The sequence below is a fragment of the Nannospalax galili genome, unplaced genomic scaffold, assembly GCF_000622305.1.
Source record: "Nannospalax galili isolate Female #2095 unplaced genomic scaffold, S.galili_v1.0 scaffold891, whole genome shotgun sequence".
NCBI classification, from domain to species: domain Eukaryota; kingdom Metazoa; phylum Chordata; class Mammalia; order Rodentia; family Spalacidae; genus Nannospalax; species Nannospalax galili.
In genome coordinates, this window is record NW_008330576.1 from 3,840,955 (window position 1) to 3,860,550 (window position 19,596).

The following is a 19,596-nucleotide window of genomic DNA, read 5'->3' on the forward strand; positions in this document are numbered from 1 at the left end:
AGAGGTCAGAGAGGGTATCAGATCCCCTGGAACCAGAGTTATGGATAATTGTTAGCTACCATGTGGTGGCTGGGAACTGACCAGGTCGCCTGCAAGAGCAGCCAGTGCTCTTCACCCCTGAGCCATCTCTCCAGTCCTGATTTTTTTTTTTTTTTTTTTTTTTTTTTTTTTTTTATACACATTGGAGGTAAAATAGCATCTTGGATCTCACTATGTAGACCAGGCTGGCCTCGAAATCACAAAGATCCACCTGCCTCTGCCTCCCAAGTGCTGGGATTAAAGGCGTGCACCACCATACCTGGCCCGATTTTATCCTATATTTAAAAGGCCTATTATAAATAAACATTGAATACATCTCACAGAGATCTGCCTGCCTCTGCCTCCCGAGTGCTCTGAGTAGATTAAAGGTGTGCACCACAATGCCCCACTCTGTTTTATTATTACATTTTTAGTACTACTAAGTTTTCACTTTTACATTTAAATTTTTGATTTATCAGATATTAGCTTTAAGTTATGAGTCAAGAAATTTCATTTCATTTTTATCCCAGTATTGTTTCTTGAATAACCACTCACTTTCTACTAGACTGAGAGGTGACTCGTGTTACCTTCACATGCAAGGCTCTGGCTATGGTCTTGCATTTGTATTTCATTGACCAGCCTACCCATCCCCATGCAAACCACTTTGTGTTAGTGTTATAGGTAGCTCCCTAATGTATTACAGTATCTTGTGAGGAAATCTCACATCCATCCTTCTCCTTTGTTAAGATTGCATGAAGTATGCTATCACTTTTATTATTTCAAGTGAACTCGATATATAGAAATTGTGTCCAATTTTCTCCACGTGGCAGATGCTGTGGTGAGCCACCCAAATCCTTTTTTCAGAACAAACACTTATTCCCTAGTGCTGGAAATGCACCAGAAGGTAGCTGTCAGCTGTGAACTCAGCTAAAGAAACCACCTCACCTTGACCAGACCTTCCCAAAGTGGCCTGCTTTTGAGGACCGACTGCAGGTGCAGGGAGGACTACATTTGATGGCTGATTGCCATATGGCTTTAGATACTACTTATATCATTTTCAGCTACCTGCTCTATTAACTGGTAGAAATAATGCTAATCACAGTGTTCTGATTATTGAATAGTAGAGCATTTGGCATACTGCTTAATCCAGAACATAATCAATATCATAATACTTAAAATCAGTTTCAGATAACACATAATGGTTGTTACGGTTGTTGTTTTTAAATCTAACTATGCCTATCTTTTGATTAGCATTCCTAGACTTTGAAAACACTAAACAAAAGAAAGCTGAATAAGAAAATTGCAGGTGCTCAATGAAATGCTTGGAAAGACATGTAAAGCATTAAGTGTTTGTACTAGAGAAGAAAAGGGTTTCTGGTCAAGGGCCTAAGATTAAACTTTTAAAAATAAAACAAGGGGGCTGCAGAGATGGCTCAGTGGTTAAGAGCACTGGCTACTCCTGCAGAGTATCGAGTTCAGTTCCCAGCACCCACATGGCGGCTAACAACCATCCACAGTTCAGTTCCAAGGGATCTGATGCCTTCTTCTGGCCTGCACAGGTGCACTTACATGCAGGCAAAACACTTGTACATGAAAAATAAAATAAATAAATAAAATTTTTAATGTTCATGTAAATGACTCCAAAAGTATAGCCCATTATTTTAAGATCATAAAAACTGTATCTGCTATGCAACACACTGTTATGACACTGAAAAAAGAAACACTAGCATGGAGAAGATGTTTTAAAACATATACCCAGCAGGGACTCGTGTCCAGACTCTGTAAAGAACTCACAAAACTCAAGAGTAAGACTACCAACGACAAAATATTTAAATGAGCAAAAGAACTGAGCAGATGCTTCGACATACAGAATGCACAGGCGATACATAAGCACATGAAAATGTTTTCACCATTATTAAAGAAATGAAAATTAAAACCAGAGGAAATTCTACTACACAGCAATCAGAAGTGTTCAAAACGGGACTATCAATGCATGTGTTGGGACAGGTTCACAAAAACTGTATGTATTACTAGGGACAGCAATAATACACCTTGAAAATAGTTCCATATTTAGGTGGGTTTTTTCCAATATACATTTGTATTAATTTTTGTGCATTTCATACAATACATGTCCATCATATCTAGAGCTCCTCCCCCACCTGTACCCCCCCGTAGCCCCTCCATCATATTTCAAGTATTTTGTGATATATATTAAGGCCTATTAAGTCAAGTTTATGTCCCCAGATGTCTAGGTTTAAGTTCATCCATTGAAGCCTGGTCATTCTAACTAGGGTCACTCCCTTAAAGATCAGTTCAAGAGCTAGAGAGATTGCTTAGTGGTTAAGAGCACTGGCTGCTTTTTCAGAGGACCCAGGTTCAATTTCCAACACCTACATGATGGCTAACAACCGTCTGTAACTCCAGTTCCAAAGAAATCCAATGCCCTCTTCTGATCTCTGGGGTATTACATGACATGGGTGTACTTACATACATGCAGGCAATATACTCATACATACATATAAAACACAAAATAAAAGATTTTTTTAAAAAAGAAAACCAACTTCCCCCTCACTCAGCAGTGATCAGCTGCCAATTTTTCTTCAGCTAAGGTTGGGGCTTCTTACCCATTTCCCCAGTTGTGTGTTGGGTTTTTGTCCAGTTTGAGTTTGTATGGGTCTTGTGCATGCTGTTATTATTGCTGTACGTTCATATGAGCAAGTTCCTAGAAGGCTGGAAAACTCTGTTGCCTTGTGGTCATCCACCAACCCTGGCTCTTACAATCTTTCTGCCCCCTCTTCAGCAATGGTCCCTGAGGCCTGAGTAGCAGAGGTTATAATATAGGACTCCTATCCAGTGACCTGTACTCTACATTTTCTTATTCTCTACATTTTGGCCACCTGTGGCTTTCTGTACTAATTGCCCTGTGATTGAGGAAGCTTCATTGTTGGGAGTTGAGAGATGCGTTAGTATTTTCTCTACCCCCTTTTCATCACGTTCTGTGAGCCTTAAGTGTAGAAGCTCCTTTGTAGAAGTATCACTTAGGCCAGGTGTGGTGGTGCATGCCTTTAGTCCCAGTACCCGGAAGGCAGAGGCAGGTGGATCTCTGTGTGTTCAAGGCCAGCCTGTTCCACATAGTGAGTTCCAGGTCAGTTGGGGCTACAGGGAGACACTGCTTCAAAAAAAAAAAAAAAGAAATTGTTTTGTGTCCTGATTATAATAGTAATTACACAAATCTATATAGTCACTGTGCTCATTAAAAATTTAAATTAAATTATTTTAATTAAAATTAAATATTAATGTATTCAATTTATTCAAGAAATATTTAAGAATCTTGACCTAGTCCTTATCATTTAAAAAGTATACAAAGCAAACTACTTTGTAAAGAAGATAGGTCTATCTGGGCTTATGGTTTTGGAAATCCTAAATTGAGGAGTTGTCTAACTGCTAGAGCGGTCCTGAAGAGGGGCAGGGCTTCCACAGACGGATAGGCAGCTTGCTTCTCTTGTCTCTTAGATGAAGAGGAGCTGTGGTTGAACTATTTTTGCAAAAGGACACCTGAGCAGCCTCATCTTCCCCTACACCTGGTTTAACACAAGTCAAGTTTTTAATGAGATAGAGCACTGAGGACTTCAGCAGGGATGAAGGTGTGTTGCTTATTGGGCTGATGTAAGCAAGTAGACACCAGAGGGCAACTTCAATGCCCAGCCTCCACATGGCCCCCAAAGGCCCACACTGTCACTCAGACTCGGTGCCCTCTCACACAGCACTGGTGACCTGAAGGATGCCCCTCTAATTCCAGGTTATAAAGCTGTAGCCACCACTTTCAATGTTCTGTGTTCACTTAGAGGAAGCCCCTTGTTCTGTGTGAGCAGTGTATGGAGAAGCCCACGTGGCAAGAAACTGAAGCCTCCAGCCAGTGTCCAAGCTAATGATGTTGGAGTTTGTCTCCTGTATCCTCCTGTGTTCCTGGGTGATGTCTTAACTGCAACACTATGAGATCCTGAATCCCACTACTACAAAGAACCCACCTCCAGTTTCCCTGCCCATTGAAACAGTGAGATAATAAATGTTGTTGTTTCAGGCTGCTAAGTTTAGGGTCATTTACTACACAGAAATAGATAACTAAAGCATTCACTCTCTACTACAATCCAAAGTCAGCCCTTTGCAAGCATCTCTTAAATTAAGCTGAACAGCCAAGTACAAGGAGGGTTCTGAGTCAATAACAAATTAGTTGGCAACAGATAAGGAGGCTAGCAAGGATACGAGGGTCCCTGGAAACTTGGGATAAAGATCAATTTTCCTGAAGAATCATAACACATACCTCGTGATTAAATCGGGAGCTGGAGACTCAAAATGTTTCAAGAGCAAAGCAGCCAAGCAGATGGTACCAAGTAGTGAAGCATAAATCAATGGATACCTGTCCAGTTCTCAAGCTCAAGGCTAATTTAAAGCAGCAATAAATTTTTGAGAATGGGATCTTCATCACCACCAGACAAGAATAGGATTTAATTCAATCTAACAAACAAGCTAAGGGGCCACCCTTTGTGCTGCAGAGTAACTTGCAGGTGCTTTAACTCAGAAAGCGCATCACCAGTGGTTTGTGGTAGAGTGGTGAATCACCCACTGGTTCCTCACACTGATAACAAAAGCTAGCACCTGAGCACATGTGCTAGACCATTATAATCAGGGTTAAAACACTAGACACACTCAAAAAAGAATAACAGGAGGAGGAGAAAACCCAGAGAAGGACTTCAGGGAGTAACAGATACACAGAGCAGATGTCAGGAAACCTGCTACGGTCCTTAAAAGAGTGTTCAAGACTGACTCTGGTGTTTCTCTTTTATCTTATTTTATTTATTATTTTTTATTTTATGCATATGAGTGTATTGCCTGTAAGTATATAAGTGCACCCATGTCATGCAAATACCTGTAGAGGTCAGAAGAGGGCGTCAGATCCCCTGGAACTGGAGTTACAAATGGTTTTTAGTGGGTGCTGAGAACCAAACCTGGATCCTCCTCAAGAGCAGCCAGTGCTCTTAACCAATGAGCCATCAGAGCTCCTCCAGACTCTGGTATTTCTAAAACAGAAAATTAATAACCATCACCATCACTGACATCATCATTATCACCATCATCACCATCTTCATCATTACCATCTTCATCATCAACATCACCAACATTACCAACATCATCACCATCATCATTACCACAGTCGTTATCACCAGTATTATCATCACCAGCAATCATTATCACCATCATCATCGTTATCATTGTTGGTTTTGTAAAAGCTAGGTATCCACCTATGTGCCTGGCATTCTAAATGGCTTTTGTAGACTAATTTATTTAATCTTCACAATAATCCTGTGAGATAGCAGCTATTATTTTACTCATTTAAAAATCACTGAAGCATAGAAGCTAAATAAATTTCCTCAAGTCACAGAGCTGCTAATTGGCAGTGCAAGGACACAAACCAGGCATTCTAACCCACCCTGTGCTACTCTGCCTCTCAGTAAGTCCATGGGGACCACTACTCTGAGTCTCTAACCTTCTGTCTATCAGAGGGTGAGCTTGCACTCTCACCAGACAAAGCCAAAATGGAAGAGGAATATAAAAGCGCTGGATCTGTTGTTTTACTCAGAAATCCTGAACAAAACGAGGGTAAGACCCTATTTACCCTCAGCCAAGCACACAGGATAGCCCTTTCCCACTGGCATCCAAAAGTCATCTCTCCACATTCTGGGTTCCAATGGGAAGGAATCTTAGCATGCACCCTTTCCTCAGGCTTCATTAATCGATCCACCATGTGCATGGGTCCAGAACCCTGAGCTTGCCAAGCTGCTCCACACTGTGGGCTTTTCAGGAGACTATTATAAAGAGCCTTTACTCTAAACTCCATCCTAACAGTGCTTCAATAGCACACAGGAGACAGCTGGTAATAAAGCAAATTTTATACCTGTATATTTAGAGTGGTATTAAGAGCAAGCTAAAGTATTGCTACTACTGCTTGTAAAATAAGTACTGTACAAAACGCTTGTTTCTTTATCTTGTTCCTTTCGGCTTCTGGTCTAGGTGATAGCAAATGAATAAAAATTTTACAGCCTCTTACATTGGTGGTATTATTGTTCTACTGACAGGAAAATGAAAACTGTGCCTCTTTTATCATCGCCTCTCATGTGCAGAAACACCTTTGAGCGCATCTTTCCTCCAGGCTTTGGTGTAAGTCTTGTGCTTCCCTCTTCTCTTATCCCCTCTCTTGGATCATGGCTGTGCAGACACTGAGCTTCATGGCTTATACAGTCTCTGTCCCTGAGTCGGCCCCACGCAGCCATGGACAAGAGTGGATGAACAAATGAGCTCAGTTTAGTGGTGTTCCCGTAACGCTTTATTTACAAGTACTGGCATTTGTATTTCAGAACACTTCAAGTATCAGCAATTGTTGTTCTGAAAACTTTCTTTCCCATTTAAAACTGTAAAAGCCATTCTTGGTTCGCCGGGCCCATACGTAAGCAGAGAGTGTTGCAGATTTGACCCCAGGCTGTATTTTTGCTGACCCCTTTCTGAGATGAGAAGCTGCTTGAAAGCAGGAAGGGGTCGTACTCATCCCTAAGTCACCAGCACCGAGGAGAGTGTCTGATTCCCAGGAGTTTAATATCAGTATCTTTCTTGAATGGTAAACTGCATGCAAGCTGTGATTCTTCCTATGAAGATGATATAAATCAAGTAGTTCTTTGTCAGTTTCATTTTATCCTGTGTTTCTAATTATTTGCACCCTAACTTCAATTTCATTTACTGATATGAGTCATTACACTCAGACAGCTTTCTAACTCTGCTAGCAGCAAGCCTGTGGTCATGGAAGCATCAGAGGAAATGAAAGCAAAAATTTAGCCCAAGTAGCTACTCTCTGCCCTGGAACACAAGTCCACAGCACTCAAGTGCGGTTAGCTCAGACCAGGCAACAACCTAGAAAAAGCAGCAGACTCATAGTAGACAATGAACATTCATTCCTTAAATGATCAGGTCCAAGCTCAGTAATGTCTTTTTTCCCAGGTGAATGCAACCACAAGTGTTTGTGCCTCTGAAGTGACGGAACACCAACGTCAGCACAGACATAAAAATGGCACGCAGCATTTGTTGAATGAAAGTTGAGTTTGTGATCTTTAATTTATTTTAATGTTTTCTATCATATGATTTATTAACTGGGGATACTTTTTTAAAGAGGTGAGTAACTTAACAAACCAGAGGAAAATCTTTTGTCCTACTTCCTGATTTATGTTTTAGAACATGTGATCACTCTTCCTAATGTTACTCTCATGATCCACTTTCCTTTGAACCTGAGGCTACCATTATCCTCTTGTAGAAGAGCTTATAAATTAGAGCAGCTTTCAGTGGATAACCGTGCTGACGATGTTTGAATATCCATTTAACGGCAACTAGTGCCGGTGTTTTCTTAATGTGGTTTCTCTTGTAATTCTGACAGCTTTATGAATGCTTCAGTAACTTTAAACTAAATCATCACAGAGTTTCAATTTCCATCTCTAAGCCCTGCAGATAGATCTGTAACCATATTATGCTAATAAATAACCACATCTCAGGTGGATGGTGGGAAATGATCTAAACGAACGTGCGAGGTAATAATACAGGTTCCTGAGCTTGAACCAAGCCTCATTTACTTCTTTCCCCTTCAGTGATCAATGGCACACTAACCAATTAAAAATAAAATTGGTAAATGGTGCTGACATGATTTCATTCTTGCTGTTTACTCTAGAAGGGAGACGCCGCTGGTGAGTCAGTACTAGCCTGCAATTTCCCTAGCACTAACAACACTGGAGAGGGCCAGGAAGACGTGGGCAGTTGTTTCTCAGCTACTGGAAGAAAACAGTGACTCTTTGCAGTTTTTGTTTAGGAAGTTTTTATTTACATTTAAGATTCTGAGCTGACTTTATTTACATTTATGATTCTGACTACTCAAGATTTAATATCCCCATAAGAAGAAAAATAAAAAGAACTCTGACCTTCATGGAATGCCTTTAAGCACTAAAATGCATATAAAGATATTTCTTTATTCCATAGTATTTCAGTGTTTCTGAACTTCCACAGTTTCTAATGGCCTACTGGACTAGAAAAGAAGAGTAGCAAAGTCTGTCATGAATGACCAAATGTATCATGTAGATTACTTTCTCTGGGGAGCTCTAATTCCAAGCCTTGAAGCCTTTCAGGATACACTGTGCAATCTCTGTCTAGGACATTACACAGTTCCTTTGATTCCAAGTACAGCGTCTTGGAGACGCTGGCAAAAACTTCACCTACTTGCCCAGAATCCAGCAGACTACTCTGCTTGACTATGGGGCAAATCCATCAACAAAGACATACTGAACCTCCAAGGGTAGCCATCCTGTGCTGGCAGACAACACCCCTTCAGTGGCATAAGTTGGATAGACACGAGTCCTAATCTCTGGAGCCTGTGAATGTATCCTTTATTTGGGAAAAGGTTCTTACCCAGTGGGTGGAATAAAGCTAAGGATCTCAGAGATTGTTCTAGATTTTCTCTGGTCCTACAGCCAACTTCTATGAGATGCAGAGACACACAGAGAAGATGGCCATGCAAATACAGTCAGAGGTTAGTTACCAGCTTTAGGCCTCAGAACTCCTGGAGCTTTCAGAAGCGGGTAAAGGTAAGGAAGCGCTTTAAACATACTAGTACACAATGTTACCAGGAAAGCACAGTGAAGAATTATTGGCGATTTACTGTTGATAATTAAAATGGTTAATTGTTCCCATTCCATTTGGGTGGTCTTTCTTATCCTCTCGTTTAGAAAAAGATATTATTTTCATAATATTTTCAGTTGGTCTTTGATGGATCAACAACTCTGAAAGAAAAGGAAGATCCAGAATGATGAAGTAAAAGAATACAAAAAGACTAATTTTATCCTGGCCCTGGCCCTGGCCTTGAGCATTTGAGTTCCCATCAGTTCTTTCATGGAACTGGATGAGTTCCATCTGGTTCCTTATATGTTCCGTCACCCACACATTTCAACATCCCTTAAAAGACACCATGAAGAAAGCAACGTGACTTTTACCTCTTGGACAGTGCACAATGTACCTTCCCGAGGATATATTATTACCAAATATCAAAGCCCAATGACATACTTCCTGGCTGGGATGGAGCAATCACTTAATCAAAGGCCTCATGACAACTGGCTAGTAAGCCAAGATGTCTCCTAGTCCCAAGAAGAAGCTCAGAACATTGCACAACTGAAAACAACTAAACCACAGCTTCTAAACCACTCAATCAGATTTCCAATTGTTATTCTTGAATTCATTAACAAGATAAAACAAAACTTTAGCTATAAACAAGTGTGTGCTTAGCCTACACTCCATTTGAACAAGACATATGACATCTCCCACCATGCTCCACAGTTTTGTCTCTTCCTCCTTCCCTCTTCCTGTTTTTTAAAAAATATTTTATTATTTGTATTTTATTTTACATGTATGAGCATATTGCTTGCATGTATGTAAATGCACCCATGCCCTGCAGTGCCCTCGGAAGTCAAAAGATGGCATTAGATAGCCTGGAACTGGAGTTACAGGCAGTTGTGGACTGCCATGTGGGTGCTGGGAATCTAACCCAGGTCTTCGGCAAGAGCAGCAAGTGCTCTTAACCACTGAGCCATCTTTCCAGCCCGTTCTTTTAAGTATGCTTCCCTGACTTGTCTTATGTCTACCATTTGAAATCCCACCTCATCTAAGTCTGTCCTAAAAGCTACCTCTCTCACAAAGCCGCTCCTCAATTCCTTTCCCCTGTGAAGCTCAAAGCCTTCTCAGTTCCACACACTTGCTTTGCGTCCCCTTCGTTACTCATTCCCTAAGGCTTACATGTTCTCAGATCATCCTTAAAAGCTGGGAGGTCTTGGGTGGAGAATGGTGGTGTAGAACGGGTATGTTTCCTTCCTTATGTTGTGATTCTTTGAGACACAGCCAATGTTAGGGACAATAGGGTTAGCTAGTGGAAAGAGCAAAGCCATTGAGCTATCTAAGCTATGGATGGAGAACAAGTGGACCTGGATCACTTTCCTTCATCCGTACTTTAGAGGGATGATTAAACAAAGCACCCTATCATCTCTGATTTTCTTTTCGTAAGGAACAGTGTAGCCTGGACTTTTTTAAAAATCTGGAATAAGACCATGGTTTATTAACTATATTGTTCCTAGATGGCTGATTCTTACATAGATACAGTAAGTAGGCATAATAATGGATATGAATTACTGGACTGAGGAACTTCTTAATAAACAGAATCAGTACACAAAACCACAAATGGTTTGCTCATACCTCACAGATCTTTAGTATTCTTTACTCCAACCAGAAAAAGTCACCACAAGGTGTCCACTCCTGCACTGTCCCTCCCAGGACTGCCACCACCCTTTACTTCCAAGCTGTAGTGCTGAGGTTTTTCTGATCTAGAAAGTGTGAGTGAGCTTCCAAGCAGGATTAGGGGCTCAGTGTGAGCCTAAATCACACCAAAACCTTTCATTGTGAGTGTATATTCCATGGACTTCCTCGCCTGAACTTTTCAGGTTTCATCATTCACCCCCCCTCCCCAGCCCCAGGAGCCCCAGGCTTCATATAAAGGAAACACTACTCACATTGAAAATATGCCAGAACTGTCCCATCTACTGCTTAGTCTGTCTGTCTGGTTCCAAATCCACCTGACCTTCAAGGCCAGCCACAGGTCACTGCCATGACACCTTGCTAGGTACTACCACCAAGAAGCGTTTTCTGGGCTGTTTATGTTTGGTCTGTATTTTCTACATTGCCTTTAATTTCCTCATATAACAGTTTCCTGATTTTACTACAGAAGCACCAGGCACTGTGTCAGCAGCAGGCTTGTCTCTGCTACTCCTCTCAGCTTTATCCTCAGCACCGCTGTCCCAAGGTCCCCAGCAGAGTATATTCTCAGTGAATATTTGTTGAATGAAAGGGTGCATTAAGGCATAGGTTATATAGCCATCCTTGAAGAAACAGCTTCGATGATTAGAGAAGGAACAGAATTTGAACAACAAGGAGATTACAAATGGCCCTGAGGAAACACCCTCACTGATGCCTTATTGTTGTGTCCTCTCGTCCTTTGGGGACAAAGCATGCAGTTAGGTAGAAGAAGACTTTCCCCAGTGGTAACTCCAAGCCTGTGGGTTTCCTATGTCATATACCCCAACACCATCCACCCACTCTTATCCTCTCACCCTCAACCCCTTGCAGCAAAGGATGGGGCATGGAAAAGGCTGGAAGGGAAATAGGACCTGATAAAGTGGCAAGTCAAATAAGCCCACATGATTGACCACAGAAGTGACCACAGAGATGAGCACAGAAGCCCTGGAATGCCTCCTACTTAGCTACAACTTGGCCAATTGCCATGTCTCCAGGAAAGCTCTGTCATTTAGGACTGAGCTGTGTCAAGCCTTATCCCTGACCTCCTGGTCACTGTAGGCTGTCCCAGTCAGACTCAGAATTCTCTTTCCAGGAGCAAAGGCCACAGCGTTCATGCGAAGAAATGAGTCTAGCAGTCCTGGCTAGGCAACCAGTCACAGTTGAAGATCATATTGAGCCATTTCCAAGCCTGGGCAGTTTAGTGAGGAGAGGACTTACATTCTATGTGGGTAGCAAAGTGGAAAGAACAAAGTGCCAACAGAGTTGTGGCCTTGAACGAGGCATGGAGGAGAAGAGGTTTGCCTATGAGTGAGTCCAGTATGGATCAGAGTACAAGAGTAAGAGCAGAACTGACTACTGAAGGAGTACGATCAGCTCACCACCAACACCCAACCATCATGATGAAGAAACACTGGCTGGGACCCAGGAGGTGTGGCTCCCCAGTATCCCACCACTGGAATCCCTGAGCACAGCCAGGGTGCAGAGAAGCCCACATGTGCTCAGAGGAGGCAGAAATCCAGCCAGAAAGATGAGAAAGCAGGTCTCGATGGTAGTGGAACATGTGGCCGGAAAACAGATGAGCAGAGGAGGGCAAAGTGGGACCAAGGACGGAACCTTAGCCCAACGTGCCTCCAGTTGTAGAATTGGCTCCCTCCGCTGGTTTGCAGGGCTTTTACTGAAACATGGGTTCCCAGCCTCCTACCAGGCTATGTTCAGTGGATAGATAGTGTGTAGGGTCCAGGATCTATAAACAAACAACTAGTGCTGTTTAAACAGAGGACTCCATATAAATAGGCCAGGCTAGAAGACTAATACAGTAAATACAGAAATGAAAATCCCAGCAAACCTGCACAAACAAGCCAACTCTGTTGTGAGCATTTTAATGTTGCTCATATTAACCATACACAACCTTATTATTTACACATTACAGAGGGAACTGAGGCATAAAACGGTGAAGACCCTTCTTAAGGTAGACTGAAGACATAAGGTATAACCCCGCACTCAGTGCTCCCCCCCCGCATCTCTTTCCAAAACCCACACATGGAACCATTCTGCTTCTTGAGACTGGAGTCCCCTGGCCTGTGGTAGCACCAGGGTTATGCTCTTCACCTCAGGACCCTCTGGGGGTCACAGCATTTTTTGTTCAGGTGAGCCCCTTATTCCATTCTGTTTAGTGGTGGGGAGACAGGAGGACACCTGGCTTGGAGCTGGTTGTGTCTAGTGACAGGTAGAAAGTGGTAGAGCTGCCCAGTCCTCTCCTCTCTACTTGCTGAGTAAAACTAACCGTTTTTCTTTCTGATGCTTTCAGATTCCTGATCTCCTAAGGCCAATTGATTGTGGACCTGCCAGCTAACTGTCTGCAATCGGAATCTGGAGGTAAAACCAAACCCTCCTTACTAAGACAAACACTTCTCCAAGTTTCTTGACTACAATTTTCAGTCTCCCCCACCTCCAGGGTCTCTTCAGGACTTTCCATTTAAAGGTTTCTGATGAGGTCTTTGTCTCCCCTTGGCTTCCTTGCCCTTCTCTGGCCTGGATGTTCTCTTCTGCTGACTCACCCCCACCCAAGCATAAGGAATTTTAAACCTGGGGACAATTTATTAGAATTTCAAAACAATTCTCAGTTTGTCTTTAGAGCCACGTGGAATGCAGAAGCAGCCGTGAGCTTAGGAATAGATGCAGTGTCAGGGCTCTGTAAAGTGGGAAAGTCGCTTCTTGATGCCACAGGGATGAAATGGGAATGGCATTGTGAAGGTTGAATGAGCAGGGTAGTCATATACATTCCTTACAAGAACCAAAGCACCAGGCTGGAGACATGGCTCAGTAGGTTAAGAACGGTGGTTGTTCTTGCAGAAGACCCGGGTTCGAATCCTAGCACCCACATGGCAGCTAACAACTGTCCGTAACTCCAGCCTCTTCTGTCCTCCGTGGGCATTGCACAACACGGGTGCACTTACCTACATAAAATAAAAATAATAAATAAAATATTTCTTTAAAAAGCCAAAGAGGCCAGGTGTGGTGGTGCACGCCTTTAATCTCAGCACTCGGGGGCAGAGGCTTGTGGATCTCTGTGAGTTCAAGGCCAGCCTGGTCTACATAGCAACTTCCAGGCCAACCAGGGCTACAAAGCACCTTGTAAACTCTTAACAAGCTTTTGCTTTCTATGATCCTCAAAATATTAATTATCAATTAATCAATTAATTAATAAATAATATATTGTCAAACCATATTTTACCTGTACAGAGAAAGTCAATGAGGTCCAAGTTCAAGGGGCTCAGGAGTGTGCCTGCTGTCAGAGAGTGGCGCTTACAGTAACTGGAGCAGAGCAGAGCAGAGCAGAGCAGAGGCGGGAGTGCCTTCCTCAGAGATTGTCAGTCCTTGAACAGCCAGGGTGAGCTGGGATGTGTGTTATTCTGAACACAAACATGGTACAACAGAAGACAGATGTGTTGTAAAGAGAACTGCAACCTTGTCCCCTCCAACACAGAGATAAAACAAATTGCCCCTTTGATCCCAATGGTGTGTAGGACCCAAAGCCAGAGCATGGGTTAGGAAGACACTGAGTGCTCTTGCCCACTGACGCCAGTAAAACAGCAACTGGGAAGCACCTTGTCCAGTGTGGATGAGGACCAAATGTTCATCAGGCCAACCTAGGACTGTTGTTTCCTACAAGCAAAATTGTCTCATGAAGTTCTCTACAAGTGCACATATGAGTTCAGGGTGTGAGTATTAGTGGACACGTTGATACACCTTCCTCTAAAACTATTTGTAGATTTCATTTTCTGCTTACAGGAGCACTGATGTTAGTAGCACTAGGTCTTCTCTGCATTTAAAGTGCCTCCTTAAAATGCTCATTTGGAATGAATAGTCTATTAATGATTTGTAGCATTTGGCTTTGTTCCTTGGCATCTTGGTTGTTTGCTTCCCCACTTTGAAGATGAGGTGGGGGAAGGGGGAGACAATGAAAGCTGTGGTCTAGCCATGGGGAAGGGATGTAGACATAAATAGGCATCAGGAGAGGGTGGCGCAAAGTACCACCAGATAGACACGTTCTTCTTACAAAAACGCCAGTCTCGGGGGCAGCTTGCACCATCCCTGTGGTCTACCACCACCATCTAATTTGTTGATTATTTTCTGTATTCAAAACTTCATCTTGTTTCAGAATGGATTTGAGATGGCTTCGGGGTTCCTTCAGTTAATTTATTTGGGTAGCTGATGAAATGCTCTGTAGGAGTTGCATATCTTTAGCCAAATTACTCAAGTGCTTTGGGGCCTGGGAAGGCTATGGACTCTCCTCAGAGCAGTGCTGATGTCCCAGGTCAGACCTGGCAGGACTCCTACAAACAAGCCCAGCCATAGGGCTAGACTTTTCCCAGAGCACAGGTGCAATACCACGTGAAGGGAAGTCCAGTCTCTGATCTGTCCACAAGGGCTTTTATTTAAGGGGGGAGTTGGCTGGTACCCCACTAAGCACATTCTTGCACACCCACAAAGACAAGACAGTGAGCCTTAGTGGAACCATGCCATCCCTAAAAGCAGGAAGCTGTGATGGTGGAGACGTGACGTCTCAGCTTCACCAGGCAAGCTTCCTCACAGTGCTCCTGAACAGAGAAACCCTTGCTTTATCTCTGAGTTCAGGGAGACCATAGGAGTCCTAAGCATGCTGCTGAGCTCTGGTGCCTCACAGCTAACCACACTCCAGAGCTTTGTGGACAGAAGATGTCCAGGCTGCCAGGATGACTTTGAGGTCACAGTAACGTAACATTATCCTCAAGTCCTGATGCAAGTATTTTTCATGGGCATCGGAGTCAGTTTGTTTGCGCCACGTGCCATAGAGCTTCTAAGAAACAGGGCAGAGATGCCACAGTCATAGGACAGGAGACAGAAATGGAAGCAGGCTTCCTATCCACTGTGGCCATGTATGTAACAGTACTGACTGCTAGATATTAAGAATTTAAAGATCCTAGAAACCATACAACTACAACATACAAGTCTGAAGTTGTTCTTGACTACCTCACCTCTGGAAAGCCACTTAGACCATTCATACATATGACTGAGTCCTGTCCTATTACAAAGCCTGCCCAGAACATGGAGTGAAACTCACCCCAGAGTCCTTCTCCCAGGCAACGGTGAACAATTTCCACAAGAAGAGGGACTTGTCTATGTTGTTCACAGCCAGATTCCCAGTAACAGCAGAGTGTCTGGCACCTAGTAAATGAATAAATGAGGATAGAGTCTGGTATCAAGAGAAGCTCAAAAATGTACTTCATGTACCCTGAATCTCAGAGTTATGTGTGATTTGGGAAGGAAAATTCTAAGGACTGGCTGGCTGGTGGAGATCAAGTGATGAAGAATTTCTAGGAGCTGAAATACACACCATGAGCTCAAACAGGCCACCAGAGAATAATGAGATGATGCTGTGGTGGAAAAGGTGAAATGCAAACGGGTGATGTCACTGGCAGAGTTCTCATGAGCCCACAGCTCCAGAATCTGGACGTCAGAGGCACCTGTCAATGGTGAATGTCCTCTCCTCCTGCCACTGCTCAATATAGCATCAGGCAATAGCCAACAGGATTCCACACAACAGCGTGGCCTGGGACAGTTCTAGGGATGAAAATGGATGGTAACTGACCACTTCACCACCCAAATTCTTTCATTTAGGAGTAATCTCAGAAAGGTGCTACTTGAATATTTGAGTCATTCATTCAACAAATCCTTGCTGAGTTCAGGTAGTGTGGGGACAAGAGTCTAGCCAAGGCCTGAATTCTAGGTCTAGGATCAAAACACTACTGGTTTTGGAAAGCTCATCACAGTTTACAAAGCACTCTCATTCTGGGTTAGCCTCTGGCCATATTAGAAACTTCTAGAAAAGCTGATTTAAATGAACTACTTTCACTGAAGTAGGAAAAGACTGACCCCTCCTGAGGTCCTAAAATGCAAGCACTCATTCGGCCTCAAAATCCTCAGTCACTGAACAATAGCCATTAGTCACATTCTACCCATGGTCCCTCTCTCTGCTTCAATTCCCCAGATCAATTATAGAATTACTGGTCTACTTTGAAAGTCTTAAGTTTTCTATTACTTTTGTTGATTGCTAATCAATTTTTAAAGTTTATTTTTATTTTATTGTAGAGAGATTTTCTGGTTCATGAGACATTTTTGATTTTATGATAGATTTAAAGATGGAAGAGAATATAATTTTACTTGATTTTCTTCTCTGGTTTATCAGTCTTGATAGGACAGTGACTTTCTGTGAATTTATCTGTCCTAGTATCCATAGCTTCATTTCCATGAGTGTATACGAGTTTTGTGGAATAAGTTCCGAATTTGAGGAAATGAGAGCCAATCCAAGAGTGAATATCAAGATGGATTTAATTAGGGAGATCAAGATCAATCTGGCTTGACTCCTTGCTCCTTGACCTGGGCAGTTCTTTTCTCTTTGAGACTGAATTCCTCACATGGTGAATAACAAAATGATGCCTGCCTACTGGGGAAGTGATAGGATTCTTGGGAGTATGGGCAAGTATGGGGTTCCCCACTGGCACTGCCCCTCACAACTGGGGGCTGAGTGGTGTGTGTGGCCAGGGCAGACTGACTACAGGGAGGATTCATCAGGCTCTGATGTGGGGAGGGCAGGGCGCCCCACTCTAATTACACTAACATGAATAAGCTTCTGGGACTTTCCAAATACTGATCTTCAGTTATTAAGTAAAGGGACAAGAGGTTTATAACAAACTTCTGCCTCCCAAGGCTCAAGGATCGTTGTAGAAGAAGGGGTGGAAAGACTGTAAAAACCTGAGGGGGTGGATGAGCACAAGGAAACAGTTTTCCAGTCAGCTGGTCAGTTACTCATGGGAACTCACATCAATGGTTAGAGCATACACAAGCCCCATGCGAGCTCAAACTGGATAAAATCCCAGCATAGACATAGAGAAGTGAGTAAGAAACCTCACCCCAACCTAAGGAAATTTTAGCAACCAATGGCTGCTGGGAGGGGGAAAGGACAGGACTCTTGGCAAGTTAGCAAGGCTCCAGTGGATGATCCACACTGAAGGACTTTTGAGGACACAAAATTGAACTCTATAGGCCTTTCTCTATACATAATAGAGTACATTAAATTTGGCAAGGAAAAATAAAGGGAGGTACAGATAGAGAAGGAGATCTAAATGCCATCAAATTAAATTGCGTGAAAATCTCAAAAATTACTATCAAAAAGAGAAGGCTATCCAAGTCTCAGAAAACTAAAAAGAGCCTCAAAGACCAAGGAGACTGCCTGTATTACTCATTGTTTTTCATTGCTATAACCAAATACCTGATAAGAAGCAACCTCAGGGCCAGCAAGATGGCTCAGCAGGTAAAAGCACTTACCTAAAAGGGCCAACAACCTAAGTTTGATCCCCGAAACCCATGTAAAGGTGGAAGGAGAAACCTGACTCCACAGTTGTCCTCTGGCCTCTACATGCACTGTGGCATGTATGCACCCACCCAGAAAAATGGTGAGAAAATAAAAAACTTTTGAAAAGATGCAACTTCCAGGAGAAAAGGGTTGTTTGGGCTCACAGTGGAGCATGCACTCCATCATGACAGAGAAGGCATGTCAGCAAGAGGGTGAGGCAGCTAGTCACACAACACCCACAGCATCAGGAAGCAGAGAGAAAGTGAACACAACAGTTTTTACTCCTGCTTAGCTGAGTCCAGGACCCTAGCTCACAGAATGGTGCTGCCCACACTCTGGGTCACCCCTCCTCAGATAAACCTCCCTTGCAAATGCCCCCACAGGCATGCTTTGAGGTTTGTCTCCTAGGTGATATAAATCTTGTCAGGTTGACAGTCAAGAATAGACACAGCAGAGTCATTTGATAAGTAAAATCAGATGCCAGAGAAGAACTGGAACCTGCCACCTAACCCAGAGCCTGTTTACAGCCTACAGTGAAACTCCTCGCTCCTGACCTTGTCTTGCTCAGCTTCCAAGTTCAGTGATTCAGCAGCACTGCTTCCCAGCTCTACATTCTGTTCTGACATGTTGAGTTTTCCGTGTGGCTTTCAGCTCACACAAAAGCCTCTTTCACGCATCTTGAGAAAGTCCATTTTTGTATTTACGTTTTCTTGTTTTTCAAATACTTTATTATTTTTAGTTTATGTGTCTGTATGTATTCCCCATATGTATGTAAGTACACCATGTTGTGCAATGCCCTTGGAGGACAGAAGAGACCATCAGATCTCCTGGAACTGGAGTTGTAGACAGTTGTAAGCAGCCATGTGGATGCTGGGATTTGAACCCTGATCTTCAGCAAGAACAGCCAGGGCCATCTCTCCAGCCCATTTTCTTATTTTTAATACCATTTCAGGGCTGTCCCTTTCTTCATTGCGTCTTCATTGGTGCAATATCTTTCCACCTTAAGGCGTCTTCACACCTAATGAGAGGCCAGTCCATCCATTCCAGACAGGCATGAGCTATTCATTACCAAAAAATACAGGGGTTTTCTCACCTCCCTCTACTTCCCTGGGCCTACACGACCCACAGGCCTCTTTCAGGGTAAGTCAATAGTGCCCCCATCTCTCTTCCTAGCCAAGGTCCTGTCCCGTTCCTTGTCTTGGCACCCCACACAACAGGGGAACCACCACTGTTTCCTGATCCTTTGCATTCAGACCAACCTAGTTCCTTCTGGGGTCCCCAGGAGCCCTCTGGGCCTGGCCCTGCTCTCACCTCCCTCTGCTTCCCTGGGCTGCACAACCTGCCAGCCTCTTTCCTGGACACTGGAGCTGACCTTTCCTCTTCCTGGTCCTTTGCATCCTGACCAACCCAGTTCCTCAGTGCAGTCCCCAGGAGCCCTTGGGAACTCTTCCTGACCCCATCTCCCTTTGCATTTCTGGGTGGCATGGATACCAGCTGCTCTAGACCAGCATCTTTCCTGGGCCCAGCTCCCAGGCCAGTCCAACCCCAAAATTCCTGAGGCCAAAATCTTTCCTGGAAGGATCCAGACCTTAGGAGAAAGACTGAGAGCATCTGAACCTCATCTGAGTTGGGCCTCTGTGGGAACTCCTGAAGACAAAAGCAATCTGGCCACTCCAATATAAAGTCAAAAGAGAGACCCAGAAGCTTAGAGGAACCAGCTTTTCATGCCCAAAAAGTAAACCACAAAGACACATAAAGTT